Source organism: Sorex araneus, chromosome 8 (assembly GCF_027595985.1).
Source record: "Sorex araneus isolate mSorAra2 chromosome 8, mSorAra2.pri, whole genome shotgun sequence".
In the NCBI taxonomy this organism is placed as follows: domain Eukaryota; kingdom Metazoa; phylum Chordata; class Mammalia; order Eulipotyphla; family Soricidae; genus Sorex; species Sorex araneus.
In genome coordinates, this window is record NC_073309.1 from 41,148,307 (window position 1) to 41,162,871 (window position 14,565).

The following is a 14,565-nucleotide window of genomic DNA, read 5'->3' on the forward strand; positions in this document are numbered from 1 at the left end:
ATCAGGAACCAGAGGGATAGTTCAAGGGTTGAGCCATATGCTTTCTATGTACCCCCCCAAGTCAAAACAAAATGAAACAAAATAAGTATTACTGGAGTGCCTTTGTGGAAATGAGTTCTTGTATGACCAACTGGTGGCTGTCTGAATTGCTATTTTTTTTTTGTTGTTTTTGGTTCACACCTGGCAGTGCTCAGAGCTTACTTCTGGCAGGCTGGTGGGAGGGAGGGTTTAAGAGGAGGGAGAGGAAACCATGTAGTGTACTGGGGAATCAAACCCAGGTCTGCCACATGCAAGGCAAAAGTCCTACCTGCTGTATACTGCTCCAGCCTCTAGAATTGCTATGTTTTTTTAATAATTTAGTTGTAAGTATTAAAAATATACACGCAATTTCTGAACAATAGTTCAAATATGTCAATATTTCACTGGCAAGGGTTCAATTCATCCTCTTGGGGAATTTTTTGCAAAACAAAAGATATAATGTTGTCTGTTTGGAGTCTGACCTGGATGTACTTAAGGGCTATTTCCCAGGTGCTGGGGTTGGGGACAACATGTGGTACCCCAGAAGGAACCAAGGCATCTGGCATAGAAAACATGCATTCAAGCCTACTGAGCTATCCCTCAGACACTCTACTCTGTTTTTAATACAAGCAAATAAGAAGACCTTGATACTTTTCTTTTGGGGAGTACAATGATTGAAAAAAAACATGAGCTAAAAAAAAAGTCTGAAACATATAAAGCAGAAAGTGACAAAAAAAAAAAAGACAGACACCTTCCAGTGTGAATTTAACTCCCAGTGTAATTAGAATACATACAATATATGTATTAGACAACATAATACAATAGAAAACACATTGGCTTCGATTAGACCACAAAGGAAATTTTATTTTTTTATATTTGGTGCTGGGGATGAACCCAGACCTCACATTTGCGAGGCATACACGCTACGCCACAGACCCAGAAAATAATTTTTATATTGAGAATTGCCTCAGGGGCCTTCTGGAAATAGAAAACGCATTTCTGAATGACTTTTGGATTTTTGTTTTTTTTTAAAGTTGAAATCCAATCACTGGGATTTGAACGATAAAGAAAATGCTACAACCTTAAATCCGTGGAAGTACAGCATCAAGCTCCTTGCAGATCCCTTGGACCTCCACAGCCCTGTCACTGACCATAAACTTCTATCACTCAGCCCCCAAGTCCCCATTCCTCATCTCAAGAAAATCTCCATCATGACCTCAGACAACACTGACCACACAGACAACGGTCACCGCACCCCGAGTCCAAACAACACAACCCTTCAGCACGGAGGACACGGAATCAACGATCAGTGAAATCACCTCAGAGACCTCTGGGGATCAAATTGTCCAGACGCTCTTAACAGCTGCGGCGAGAAAGCTTTCGAGGATTATTTCCACTTCCGGCCGACCGTTTGGCGTTCCAGCAAGAGTGCTGCGTCGCGCATGCTCTTTACAGAGTAGGAAGCCGCATTCCGCCCACTATCAACATGGCCGTTACGTTCTTAGGCCATTGTACTGTCTCTGTTACAGCCGCTGTCGGGCGGAGAACATAGCCACGCCCACTAACATGGCTGCGCTCTTTCAGTGTTTCTGTCTGCGGGACGCCATCTTGGAAAGATACCCATTCCGTATATAACGGAGGAAAAAGCCTCCCGCCGATTTTCTTTTTCTTTCTTTCTTTCTTCCCACACCGCGCTGTGCTCGGGGCTTACTTCTGGCTCTAAGTTCAGTGATCACTCCAGACAGGGGTTGCGATGTCGGGGATCACACCTGGGACAACTGTGGGCGAGGCAAGCATTTTAGTAAGATTTTTTTCCAGCCACCGACATTTCTTAAAGCTGTGGCTTCCTGGAAAAGGAAGTTATTAGAGACGAGTTCCGGCACTCTCTGCTGTTGTATCTGAGCATCCTAATTGGTCCTTCGCGGAATACAGCGCAAAGCTGACACCGAGTGCCCACAGGGAGAAATCGCGGAGGAGGACAGAGATGAGGATAGTACAATCTTTAGTTTGGAGAAACCGCTAAAGGAGAGGATAAAGAAGTCAGGATGAGAGTCCTCTCTTGGCAAGACAGGTTTAAGAGCTGGCATCCGCTGCAGCGACGGCTGTAGAGCCTTTAACGCGTGCAAATAGCCACGAAGTTTCGCCCGGTAGCTACCAGCAGAGGGAGCTGTCGCCTTCTGAGGGCTGGTGGAAGACACCCCAGCCCTCAGCATCCCGGAATACCTAAGAGTAAAAGAACAATAGGCAGGGAAAAAAAGAAAAGGAAAAAAGAAAGAAAGAAAATAAATCAATAACGACCTTTTATTTTTTCATTAACGACCTTTAATATAGCAAATGTGGGATTAGAAGAAACAGTCCAGGAAAGTTTATTTAAAAATTAAAATTAAGTAATAACATTCTTAATAACAGAAGTCTTTATAAAATAATCTTAAAATTTTGATTTTAAAGGACAGAGCGATAGTACAGCAGGTAGGGTGTTTGCCTTGCACCTGGCTGACCCAGGTTCTACCCCAACCTCCTATATGGTCTACCAAACACTGCCAGGAGTGATTCCTGAGTGGAGAGCCAAGAGTAACCCCTGAGCATCATGGGCAGTGGCCCAAAAAACAAACAAAAATTTTATTTTAAAGTAACACAGTTATCAGGACCAGAGCAATAGCACAGTGGGCAGGGTGATTGCTTTGCACAAGGCCAACCTGGTTCAATCCCCAGCACCCCAGATGTCTCCCCAAGCCCCACCAGGAGTGATCCTTGAGCACAGAGCCAGGAGGAAAGCCTGTGCATTGCTGGGTGTGGCCCCCAAACCGAACCAAGAATAATGTAAAATAGTTGCAATTCTGTTAAAATTTTAAAATTTATGGTTATGTCAGGAGTAAACTTAGATAAACTGAAAAGAAGAGCTGGGTAGATTTTTGGGCCTTTTACTCCATAGGGAAAGCCAACATCCTTGAAGAGAAAGCTTGTAGGATGGGGGTCCAGTAAAGACTCTTATTTTTGCTAACCGCTCCCAGAGAAGAATCCTTATTAAAGCCACTCTAGAGTCACATATCTCCTGTGCTCCTTCAGTCAAGCCCCTTTGCCCTGTCTTCAGGTATCTTCTTTGCCCCGCCTGTCACGTAGTTACTGCTGACTTGTATTAGTTTATGCTGTTTAGTTAGGTTAATTTAGATAAACAGATCTGTGAAAACCATTACCCTTGCTCTTCCTATGATTATATATTGAAGGCAATAAGTAAGGAATGTGCCGGAGAATCGGGGTTCCACTCTGTGATGCTGTTAGTCCCCTGACCCCATGCTTTTCTCTTTCTTTTTTTTTCCTTTTGGGTCACTCCTGGCAATACACAGGGGTTACTCCTGGTTCTGCACTCAGGATTTACTCCTGGCGGTGCTCAGGGGACCATATGGGATGCTGGGAATCGAACCCGGGTTGGCCGCATGCAAGGCAAATACCCTACCCGCTGTGCTATCACTCCAGCCCTTTTCTTTTTTCTTAATTCATCTTGGCGCCCCTGCTTTAGGCCTTTTCACCCAGGGCAGGTCCCTGGCAACATGTGCAAAGTTGCTATACTTTTGTTTTAACGGGTAGGGGGGACGGGGTTGGGGAGGGAGAATTTGGGTCACACCGGTGATGCTAAAGGTTACTCCTGGCTCTGCACTCAGAAATTACTCTTGGTGGACTGGAGCGATAGCACAGGGGTTGGGCGTTCGCCTTTCACGTGGCCGACCTGTGTTTGATTCCTCCGCCCCTCTCAGAGAGCCCGGCAAGCTACTGAGAGTATCGAGCCTGCATGGCAGAGCCTGGCAAGCTACCCATGCGTATTGGATATGCCAAAAACAGTAACAATAAGTCTCTCAATGAGAGACGTTACTGGTGCCTGCTTGAACAAATAGATGAGCAACGGGATGACAGTGATAGTGACAGTGCTTGGGGGCCATATGGGCTGCCATGCATCGAAGCAGGATTAGCTGCATGCAAGACAAACGCTCTATCTGCTGTATTCTCGCTCAGTCCCAGATGCTACACTTTTGCCACCAACAAAGTATCCAGGATCACTGTTACCCACCACTGTTCTTGTGTCACTTCTTTCAGCATCTTCCTTACTTCCACTACTTCCCCACTAAAAAGTTAATTTCACCTGTTTCTTTGGGCTTCTCAAATGTCACTACTGAAAGTTTTTGTTTTATGGCCATGAGCATCAGTGCTCAGGAGCTAGTCTTGGTTCTGTGCTCAGGAGAGACCCTGACAGTATACGGGTGACCAAATGAGGTGTTGGGATTTGAACCAGAGTAGTTGGGGTCCAAGGTAAGCACCTTAACCCTTGTATGTCTCTGACTGCTGAAAAAAATAGATTTAAAATATTTGCTTTGTACACACGCAGGGCAAACACAAACATTTCGATAGCATCTGTAGTTCATATTATATTTCCACTAGATTCTTGAAAAGGGAATTTCGAATGAAATTAAAACATGGTCTAGTACTTAACTTTTTTATTTAAAAATTTTATTTAAAGAATCATGATTTACACAGTTATTAATAACTGGTTGTAGGCATACAATATTTTGACACCAATCCCACCACCAATGTCAATTTCCTTCACCAGTGTTCCCACCCTCCATTTCATGCCCCACCCCTATCTGTGGTTGTAGTTTTAAGTTCTGTAGCTGTAGTTTATATTGTGTGTTTTCAGTGTTCAGGGCAGGTTCAAGTTCTGTGCTTATAGTTCAGTACTCATGTTTTTAGAGTCATTGAGTCTGTGTTTGGGGTATATAGCTATGCCACTCTCCCACATTACTGGTATAACTGGGGCCTCTGACCCCTGCTCCCATTTCTCTTCTTCCTTTCCCCTTGTTTCCTTCTCTGTCCTTCTACTCCCTATACTCTGGGGTCAAGGCTGATTTAGGCATCCCCCTTAGACTACATTTCCTCATCCAGTTATCCTATACATAAGAGATAAACGAGATCATCCTATGTTTGTCCTTCTTTTGGTTTACTGTGGAGAGCCTCCATGGAACCGTGCTTCGTGAACACCTGTTTCTTGTTGGTTGCACCGTGCTTCGTGAACAACACCTGATGGGGAATCAGGATGTCTTGTCACGCTCACAAGTTATGGCTGGTTTATCAGCTGCAGACACTTGAGGGCAAACAGGCAGGGAGAAGTATATAAGGGGGGAAGTCACCTGGCTGGTCGGTTCTCCCTCATGCGTCCCTTTTCCTCTTTACTCCACGTCCCCTTTCCTGATTTTTTCTCTAACGCATGAGAAAGTTCCTGAATAAATCGCAGCCAAAAGAATCTCCGAGTTGCGTGTTTCTTCGCTGGACGAAGCGGCGCGCGACAGCTGGTGGCCCGTACGGGGAACCCGACCTCCAGTACCCCCCCGGTGGATTCAGAACTTGCTGCGATTTATTCAGGACTAAGGTTCACGAGAAATCGTGACGATCCGGTTCCTGTGGTAAGTCAGGACGAGAAGTCGCGACGATGAGGTTCCTGTGGTAAGTCAGGACTAAGGTTTACGAAAAGTCATGACGATCAAGTTCCTGTGGTGAGTCAGGACAATGGTATCCATGGATGTGTATGTTTCGTTTGTTGGTTGGATGTTTGTTTGTCTTTCCCTTTGTTTTTTCGTTTTTGTTTTCTGTGGTTGTATTGAGGAGTTGCGCCTCCCTTTCGCGTTCGGTAAGTTCGTTAGAAGTTGGTTGGAGGATCAGAAGTGCGGTGAGGCCGTACAATTGGAACAAGTAGTGTTAGAAGTGACAAAGCAGGACAGAGGCAGCCGTCATGGCATTGTAGCCTCTGAGCCAGAGGAGGGTTCGGACGTGGAAAGCGAGGCCTCTAGGGGAACCCCGCTGATGGAGGGACGCGCCCCAAAAAAGAAAGGAAGGCCCCAAGAACCATCCATGACCCGTCCGTCTCTTTATCCCTCGCTACGTCAATTTCAGCAGGGACGGGCTAACGGGGATTCTGACCCCCCTATTGAAGAGGAAGCTGCGACATATGATAGTGACCGATACTTGCCGCTAAAGAGGTCTGAGGATGATCCGTCCCTTTATAACAAAGCGGGAGGTGGACTTTCCTTCGCAAAACCCGGGCTCTGGGCAGAAGTTAGGCGAGAGCTACAGTTAACTTATCCAGTTTTTGAAGATAATAATCAACAGCGATATCATGAGCCCCTAGATTTTAAAATAATTAAGTCCTTGGCAGAATCAGTAAAGACTTATGGAGCCAACGCCGCATTTACCTTAACTCAAGTAGAAGGCTTATTCAGATATTGTATGACCCCAAATGATTGGCAACAGGTGGCTAGAGCGGTGTTGATGCCTGGACAATACTTAGACTGGCGCACTTTCCTAATGGAATTTGCAAAATTGAGCAAGCTCTTACTGCTGCTGGCAATACACGCGTGCAGCCTGAGTTTCCTATTTTACTTTGTGTGCTTCCAACATATGGGCAACCTACTGCAGTCCTATGGCAGGAGGGACCCCTTCTGTGGATTCATCCTAGGGTCTCTCCAGCGAAAGCCGTGGAGTTATACCCTGCAGCTGTAGCCTGTTTGGCTATGATTGGTATTCAGGACTGCTTGCAATACTTTGGGAAACTTCCAGATACTCTTATAACCCCCTATAATTCCAATCAAATAGTTTCTTTGTGTAACTTACATGATGATTGGGCAATTCTCCGATTTTCTTTTCCCAATGTTATTGATAATCATTATCCCAATCATCCACTAATGACCTTCTTTAAAACCCATCCGGTAATTTTCCCCAAAGTCACCTCTTATGTACCCCTTCGGGATGTTCCAAACATTTATACTGATGGTTCAAGTACAGGCTGGGGGGCTTATATGATAGAGGGTCAAGATCCTATTCGTATGCAATTTCCAACTACGTCTCCTCAAGTTGTGGAACTTCGCATTGTCTTGACAGTGTTTGAGCATTGCCCCTTTGCTTTCAATTTGATCTCTGATTCACGATACGTTGTAAATGCTCTTTGCTCACTCGAGGTGGCAGGACCCATAAAGGCCTCCAGCTCGATAGCCTCCTTGTTATCTGCTTTACAGCAAATTCTTTGGACTCGTGAAAAACCATTTTTTGTCACACATATCCGCTCTCATACAGGCCTTCCGGGTCCCTTAGCAGAAGGCAATGCTTGTGTTGATGCACTCACTAGACCATCTTGTTTTGTTATTCAGTCTCCTTTACAATTAGCAAAAAATTTTCATGACCGTTTCCATGTTTCTTCTCGGACCCTTCAACATAGATTTCAAATCCCTCGAGCCGAAGCTCGGGCAATTGTTTTACATTGTCCACACTGTGTCCCTTTTCTTCCTGCCCCCTCCATGGGCATAAACCCTCGTGGTCTTGTGCCTTTACGCATTTGGCAAATGGATGTTACACATTTCTCGGAATTTGGCAGGCTCAAATATCTCCATGTATCTGTGGACACGTGCTCCGGTATCATTCATGCCACTCCCCTTTCTGGGGAGCGGTCCACAAATGTTATCTCTCATTGCCTTGAAGCATGGGCAGCCTGGGGCATTCCAGCCCAACTGAAAACAGATAATGGTCCGGCATACACCTCTGCTAAATTCACCGCATTTTGTGCCCAGATGGGAGTCTCTTTATCTCATGGCCTCCCATATAACCCACAAGGACAGGGCATCGTTGAGCGTGCTCATTCCACCCTTAAAGCATGCCTAATAAAACAAAAAGGGGGAGTTGGCCTGGGACGGCCCCCTCGAGAAAGAATCTCTATTGCACTTTTTACTCTAAATTTTTTGATCATTGATGATAAGGGCACCTCCTCTGCAGACAGGCATTCTTCAAAGATTCCTGTGTGCCAAGGATATGTTAAATGGAAAGATATCCTTTCTGGTGAATGGCACGGCCCGGACCCCGTGTTAACCTGGGCCAGAGGTTCTGTTTGTGTTTTTCCACAGGACAGGGCAGAACCAGTGTGGATTCCTGAACGTCTGACACGAAAGACCGCACCTCCAGTAGACCAAGAGGTGGAAACTGGTGCTCCTGCTCAGCCTGATTCCTGTGATGATACGAGCTGAAGAAGCAGCTTTTTGGGCCATTGCTACAACTTGGCCTGCTCTAATCCCTTCCGTTCCCACCTTAATATAGACCTGAGTAGAAGTCCCCTCTATTTTATCAAAGAGTGGGTGGAGGTGGGAGTAGTACTATCCTTATTGCTTCTCACTGCTTTGGTTTTTGCCTGGTGTCTATATAATATGCAGCAAGTACAACTATTTACAAGGGCGTGATATTTGCAGGTATCCCGGCCCTGGAGGCACAGCAATCCCCCAAGCTTTGGCTTGCAACTTTGAATCAATAATCTCGCTGAGAACAATTAAGTCTAGTTGGATGTAGCAAAGGTATTGTGCAGCTGAGAACCCTTAACTGCAGGGGACCTCCTGTAGTTGAGGAGTTTGAAAGGGTGCATTATACCCACCTGACCCTTGGACCAACCTAAGACAGGGACCTACAAGCGAGAGGGCTCCCAATGACGGGTAAGGCCAAGGGGGCCGAGGTCGCTACACAGACTTGCTGTTCTAAAACAATAAGGGGGAACTGTGGAGAGCCTCCATGGAACCGTGCTTCGTGAACACCTGTTTCTTGTTGGTTGCACCGTGCTTCGTGAACAACACCTGATGGGGAATCAGGATGTCTTGTCACGCTCACAAGTTATGGCTGGTTTATCAGCTGCAGACACTTGAGGGCAAACAGGCAGGGAGAAGTATATAAGGGGGGAAGTCACCTGGCTGGTCGGTTCTCCCTCATGCGTCCCTTTTCCTCTTTACTCCACGTCCCCTTTCCTGATTTTTTCTCTAACGCATGAGAAAGTTCCTGAATAAATCGCAGCCAAAAGAATCTCCGAGTTGCGTGTTTCTTCGCTGGACGAAGCGGCGCGCGACAGCTTACTTCACTCAAACCAATCTCTCCTGTAGCAACCAGGTTGCAGTAAATTACAATATTTCATCTTTCCTTGGAAACTGCATAGTATTCCTTTATACATATATACAATATCTTCATAATCCATTCATCTTTCATTGGACACTGAAGTTGAGTCTGTATCTTAGCTTTGTTGTATCTTCTGTATCTTAAATTCTATATCTTAGATTGTTGTACTAAGTGCTGTAAAGAATTATGGTGGACCAGTAGTGGAATTGCTAGGTCCAATGGCAGTTCAATTCTAGAACTCTCCATATTGTTTTCCGGAAGAGTTGAACCAGACAACATTCTCACCAGCAGTAGGTGAAGACTGATTTTTCATCATATCCACACCAATGCAGATTTTACCCACTATTTTTAATAGTGCCCATTATCATTGGTATGAGATAATATTCTTGACATAATTTTCCCTAATGTGGGGCCGAAGTGATAGTACAGTGGGTAGGGCATTTGCCTACATGCAGCCATCTCAGGTTTGATCTCTGGCATCCCATATGGTCCCCTAAGCACCTCTAGGAGTAACCCTTAAGCATCAAGTGTTACTTGATAAATACTTACATAAAGAAACATGATGTTGCAGGGGCTGGAGCGATAGCACAGCGGGTAGGATGTTTGACTTGCACGTGGTCAACCTGGGTTCGATTCCCAGCATCCCATATGGTCTCCCAAGCACCTCCAGGAGTAATTCCTGAGTGCATGAGCCAGGAGTAACCCCTGTGCATCGCCGGGTGTGACCCAAAGAGCAGGGAAGGGAAGGGAAGGGAAGGGAAGGGAAGGGAAGGGAAGGGAAGGGAAGGGAAGGGAAGGGAAGGGAAGGGAAGGGAAGGGAAGGGAAGGGAAGGGAAGGGAAGGGAAGGGAAGGGAAGGGAAGGGAAGGGAAGGGAAGGGAAGGGAAGGGAAGGGAAGGGAAGGGAAGGGAAGGGAAGGGAAGGGAAGGGAAGGGAAGGGAAGGGAAGGGAAGGGAAGGGAAGGGAAGGGAAGGGAAGGGAAGGGAAGGGAAGGGAAGGGAAGGGAAGGGAAGGGAAGGGAAGGGAAGGGAAGGGAAGGGAAGGGAAGGGAAGGGAAGGGAAGGGAAGGGAAGGGAAGGGAAGGGAAGGGAAGGGAAGGGAAGGGAAGGGAAGGGAAGGGAAGGGAAGGGAAGGGAAGGGAAGGGAAGGGAAGGGAAGGGAAGGGAAGGGAAGGGAAGGGAAGGGAAGGGAAGGGAAGGGAAGGGAAGGGAAGGGAAGGGAAGGGAAGGGAAGGGAAGGGAAGGGAAGGGAAGGGAAGGGAAGGGAAGGGAAGGGAAGGGAAGGGAAGGGAAGGGAAGGGAAGGGAAGGGAAGGGAAGGGAAGGGAAGGGAAGGGAAGGGAAGGGAAGGGAAGGGAAGGGAAGGGAAGGGAAGGGAAGGGAAGGGAAGGGAAGGGAAGGGAAGGGAAGGGAAGGGAAGGGAAGGGAAGGGAAGGGAAGGGAAGGGAAGGGAAGGGAAGGGAAGGGAAGGGAAGGGAAGGGAAGGGAAGGGAAGGGAAGGGAAGGGAAGGGAAGGGAAGGGAAGGGAAGGGAAGGGAAGGGAAGGGAAGGGAAGGGAAGGGAAGGGAAGGGAAGGGAAGGGAAGGGAAGGGAAGGGAAGGGAAGGGAAGGGAAGGGAAGGGAAGGGAAGGGAAGGGAAGGGAAGGGAAGGGAAGGGAAGGGAAGGGAAGGGAAGGGAAGGGAAGGGAAGGGAAGGGAAGGGAAGGGAAGGGAAGGGAAGGGAAGGGAAGGGAAGGGAAGGGAAGGGAAGGGAAGGGAAGGGAAGGGAAGGGAAGGGAAGGGAAGGGAAGGGAAGGGAAGGGAAGGGAAGGGAAGGGAAGGGAAGGGAAGGGAAGGGAAGGGAAGGGAAGGGAAGGGAAGGGAAGGGAAGGGAAGGGAAGGGAAGGGAAGGGAAGGGAAGGGAAGGGAAGGGAAGGGAAGGGAAGGGAAGGGAAGGGAAGGGAAGGGAAGGGAAGGGAAGGGAAGGGAAGGGAAGGGAAGGGAAGGGAAGGGAAGGGAAGGGAAGGGAAGGGAAGGGAAGGGAAGGGAAGGGAAGGGAAGGGAAGGGAAGGGAAGGGAAGGGAAGGGAAGGGAAGGGAAGGGAAGGGAAGGGAAGGGAAGGGAAGGGAAGGGAAGGGAAGGGAAGGGAAGGGAAGGGAAGGGAAGGGAAGGGAAGGGAAGGGAAGGGAAGGGAAGGGAAGGGAAGGGAAGGGAAGGGAAGGGAAGGGAAGGGAAGGGAAGGGAAGGGAAGGGAAGGGAAGGGAAGGGAAGGGAAGGGAAGGGAAGGGAAGGGAAGGGAAGGGAAGGGAAGGGAAGGGAAGGGAAGGGAAGGGAAGGGAAGGGAAGGGAAGGGAAGGGAAGGGAAGGGAAGGGAAGGGAAGGGAAGGGAAGGGAAGGGAAGGGAAGGGAAGGGACATGGTGGATCTCAAACAAGCAAACTTTTACCAAAGGAACCAGAAACAAAGCAAAACCAAGTGAAGCCTGGAGTTAGAAAGAAATGAAATCCTGCAAGTTGCTGCTCTGTGGGTGGCATAAGAGGGCATTCTTCAGAATAAAGTCAGCAGGAAGGAGAGGGGCAAATACAGTATGACTGCTGTCACACACAGAGCATAGAGAAACAGAGGAAGGGCCAATGATAACAGCCTCTGAGAGTACGATGGCAGAACTGAAAGTGCCAAAAGAAGGGATGAGGGCAAAGGGAAAGGACCTGGAATCTTGGTGGAGGACACTGGCCCTCTGATGCTGGATGTGGTACTAGAGTATGTATGCCTGAATCATTCCTATTAGTAGCATTTCAAACCACAGTGCCTCATTAAAATTGGAAGAAATCTCGAGAAATTCAGAAAGATTTTTTTTTTCTCTTTCAGGTCACACCCTGCAATGCACAGGAGTTACTCCTGGCTCATGCACTCAGGAATTACTCCTGGTGGTGCTCGGGGGACCATATGGGATGCTGGGAATCAAACCCAGGTTGGCCACGTGCAAGGCAAACGCCTTACCTGCTGTGCTATCTCTCCAGCCCGAGAAAGATTCTTTTTAAGAGATGAAAGAGGATAGGATTAATATCAAAGCTATAATCCTGTCTCCACATGCTCACACCCCAAGCCCCTACATTTCCCCAGTTGAGGGAATTAGGGATAAAACTGTGAAAGACATTTAGGAATAGCAAACAACTCTATTACAGAGGAAGATATCAAAAATTTTGAAATGAAATTTCAGATATAAACAAAAGATTGCCTAAGGTGGAGGGTGTGGGATCCACAGTTATATGTAAAAAAACAGAGATAAAACAGAGATATGATTTTATGTTTTTAAAAGTTAGGGGCGAGCCAGAGAGATATTACAGTGGGTAGGACGCTTGCCTTGCATGCAGCCAACCCAGGTTTGATTCCCAGCATCCCATATGGTCCCCAGAGGATCATCAAGAGTAATTTTTGAGTGCAGGATGAGGAGTAACTCCTGAGTATCACTGGGTGTTATCCAAAAAGAAACAAATAGGAAGGAGGGGGAGGAGCTGAAGAGATACTACAGCAGGTCGGGAATTTGCCTTCATGTTGCTGACCCAAGCGCCTCATATGGTCCTGAGTCCTGCCTCGAGTGATCCCTGAGCACAAAGCCAGGAGTAAGTCCTGAGCATCACTGGGCGTGGCCTCCAAACCAACCAAACAAAAAGCTTGAAATTACATGTCATGGGAATTGGTTTCCTTCTTGCTTCTTCAAAAATCAAGTAAAACTGATGGTACCAGAACACGGGCTCTGACTATAATGATTTTCCAGATGAAGTGATATTACTCATTCTATTGTAATGAAGAGCAGACGTTCGAATGGTTTGTTGCCGCCACGGGGGTGGGGGGTGAGGGCTGCGATGGGCCCAAGGTTATCTAGAGTCACCAAAGCCACCGCCCATAGCTAGAGCCAAGGGGAGGCTGACCGGGTTGGTTTTGAGCTGATAAGTTCTCCGGAGACTCTGTCTAGTTCTCCCTGTCTAGTTCAACAATTCATGATTGGGGTGGTGGTGGGCTATGTGTGCAATAGTACAGCTTGTAAGGCATTTGCCTACCTGGATATAATCCCAGGCACCACAAATCTCCCTCTGTCTAGTTCTCCTTCTCTGAGAACCCGGAAAGCTACCAAGAGTATCCTGCCTGCACGGCAGAGCCTAGTAAGCTCCCTGTGGCGTATTCAATACGCCAAAAACAGTAACAATGATGGGTCTCATTCCCCTGACCCTGAAAGAGCCTCCAATGGGGCACCGTTGGGAAAGACGAGTAAAGAGAGGCTGCTAAAATCTCAGGGCTAGGACGAAGGGAGATGTTACTGGCGCCCGCTCAAGCAAATCTATGAACAATAGGATGACAGTGATACAGTGATTGTAACAAAATTAGCTTCATCAATCACTCTGAAAAGAAATATTTAATCATTTAACTTCTAGACCAATGGCAACTAGGCAATCACCTGAAATTGCTGCTCTGAGCAGGGGAACAGAGCAGTTTAAATAGGGCGATTCCTAGTAATATAGCACACTTGTGGAACAAAGAGAAGAGCCAAAGAGTGGGGTTCAACTGGTTACTTAGTAATAATACAGTAAGGCATATTGAGGCAGGAGTGGCATGACTGGGGTCTTGGAAGGAAGCTCTTATTGCTGAGAATCTCTGTGGTGGATACATTGTTTTATATTCCATATTAACATTTAATAATCTACTAATTTTTCTGTGGCTCCTCTGCCCTTCCCGCCTATAGGACAGGTTAATTTAGATTCTTCTGTTCTAAATCATAACATGATTTATGGCCCATTCAGTCTGCCCAATCTGTAGAGTTCCTGCTGCCTCCTTACCTGCATAGCAACATATTTATGCTCCCAACTTTCCCCCTGAATTAAGGGGAAATTTAGATCAACAATTCATGATTGGGTGTGGAGGTGGGGTGTGTGTGAGTGCAGTAGTACAGCTTGAAAGGCATTTGCTTATCTGGACTCAATCCTAGGCACCACAAATGTCCACCAAACCTGCCAGGAGTAGATCTCTGAGTGCAGAGCCAGGTGTGCGGATCAAACCAAAAACCAAACAAAACCCTCCAATGTATTCGGATACATTTATTTTTTAAGCAGAAAGTATCACTGTATCATTGTCACTGTCATCCCATTGTTCATTGATTTGCTTGAATGGGCACCAAACACCTCCATTGTGAGACTTGTTACTGTTTTTTTGCATATTGAATATGCAAAAAATTTTTTTTTTGTTTTTTGTTTTGTTTGTTTTTTTGTTTTGTTTTTTTTGAGCCTTGCCAGGCTCTCAAGAGAGGGGCGGAGGAACTGAACCTGGGTCGACTGCATGCAAGGCGAACCCCCTACCCACTGTGCTGCTCCAACCCGGGGGACGGAAACAGAAAGTAACTTATATTTAAAGAAATATTTTAGGGGCTGAAGCGATAGCACAGTGGGTAGGGCGTTTGCCTTGCACGTGGCCAACCCTGGTTTGAATCCCAGCATCCCATATGGTCCCCTGAGCACCGCCAGGAGTAATTCCTGAGTGCAGAGCCAGGACTAACCGGATATATATGTATATATATATGTTATATATATATATATTTTTTTTTTAAAGTACAGGAGGA

At 46.9% G+C, this 14,565-nt stretch overlaps 1 protein-coding gene across 1 annotated transcript in view; it reads right to left on the bottom strand.

Moving 5' to 3' along the window:
- Window positions 1-2,241, bottom strand: part of LOC101539110 (zinc finger protein 585A) — a 47,059-nt gene extending 44,818 nt beyond the window's left edge. The window contains exon 1 of the mRNA XM_055145114.1: window positions 1,338-2,241. The gene's annotated coding sequence lies outside the window, so the exon portion shown is untranslated. The remainder of the gene's footprint in view (window positions 1-1,337) is intronic.
- Window positions 2,242-14,565: the final 12,324 nt, after the last annotated feature.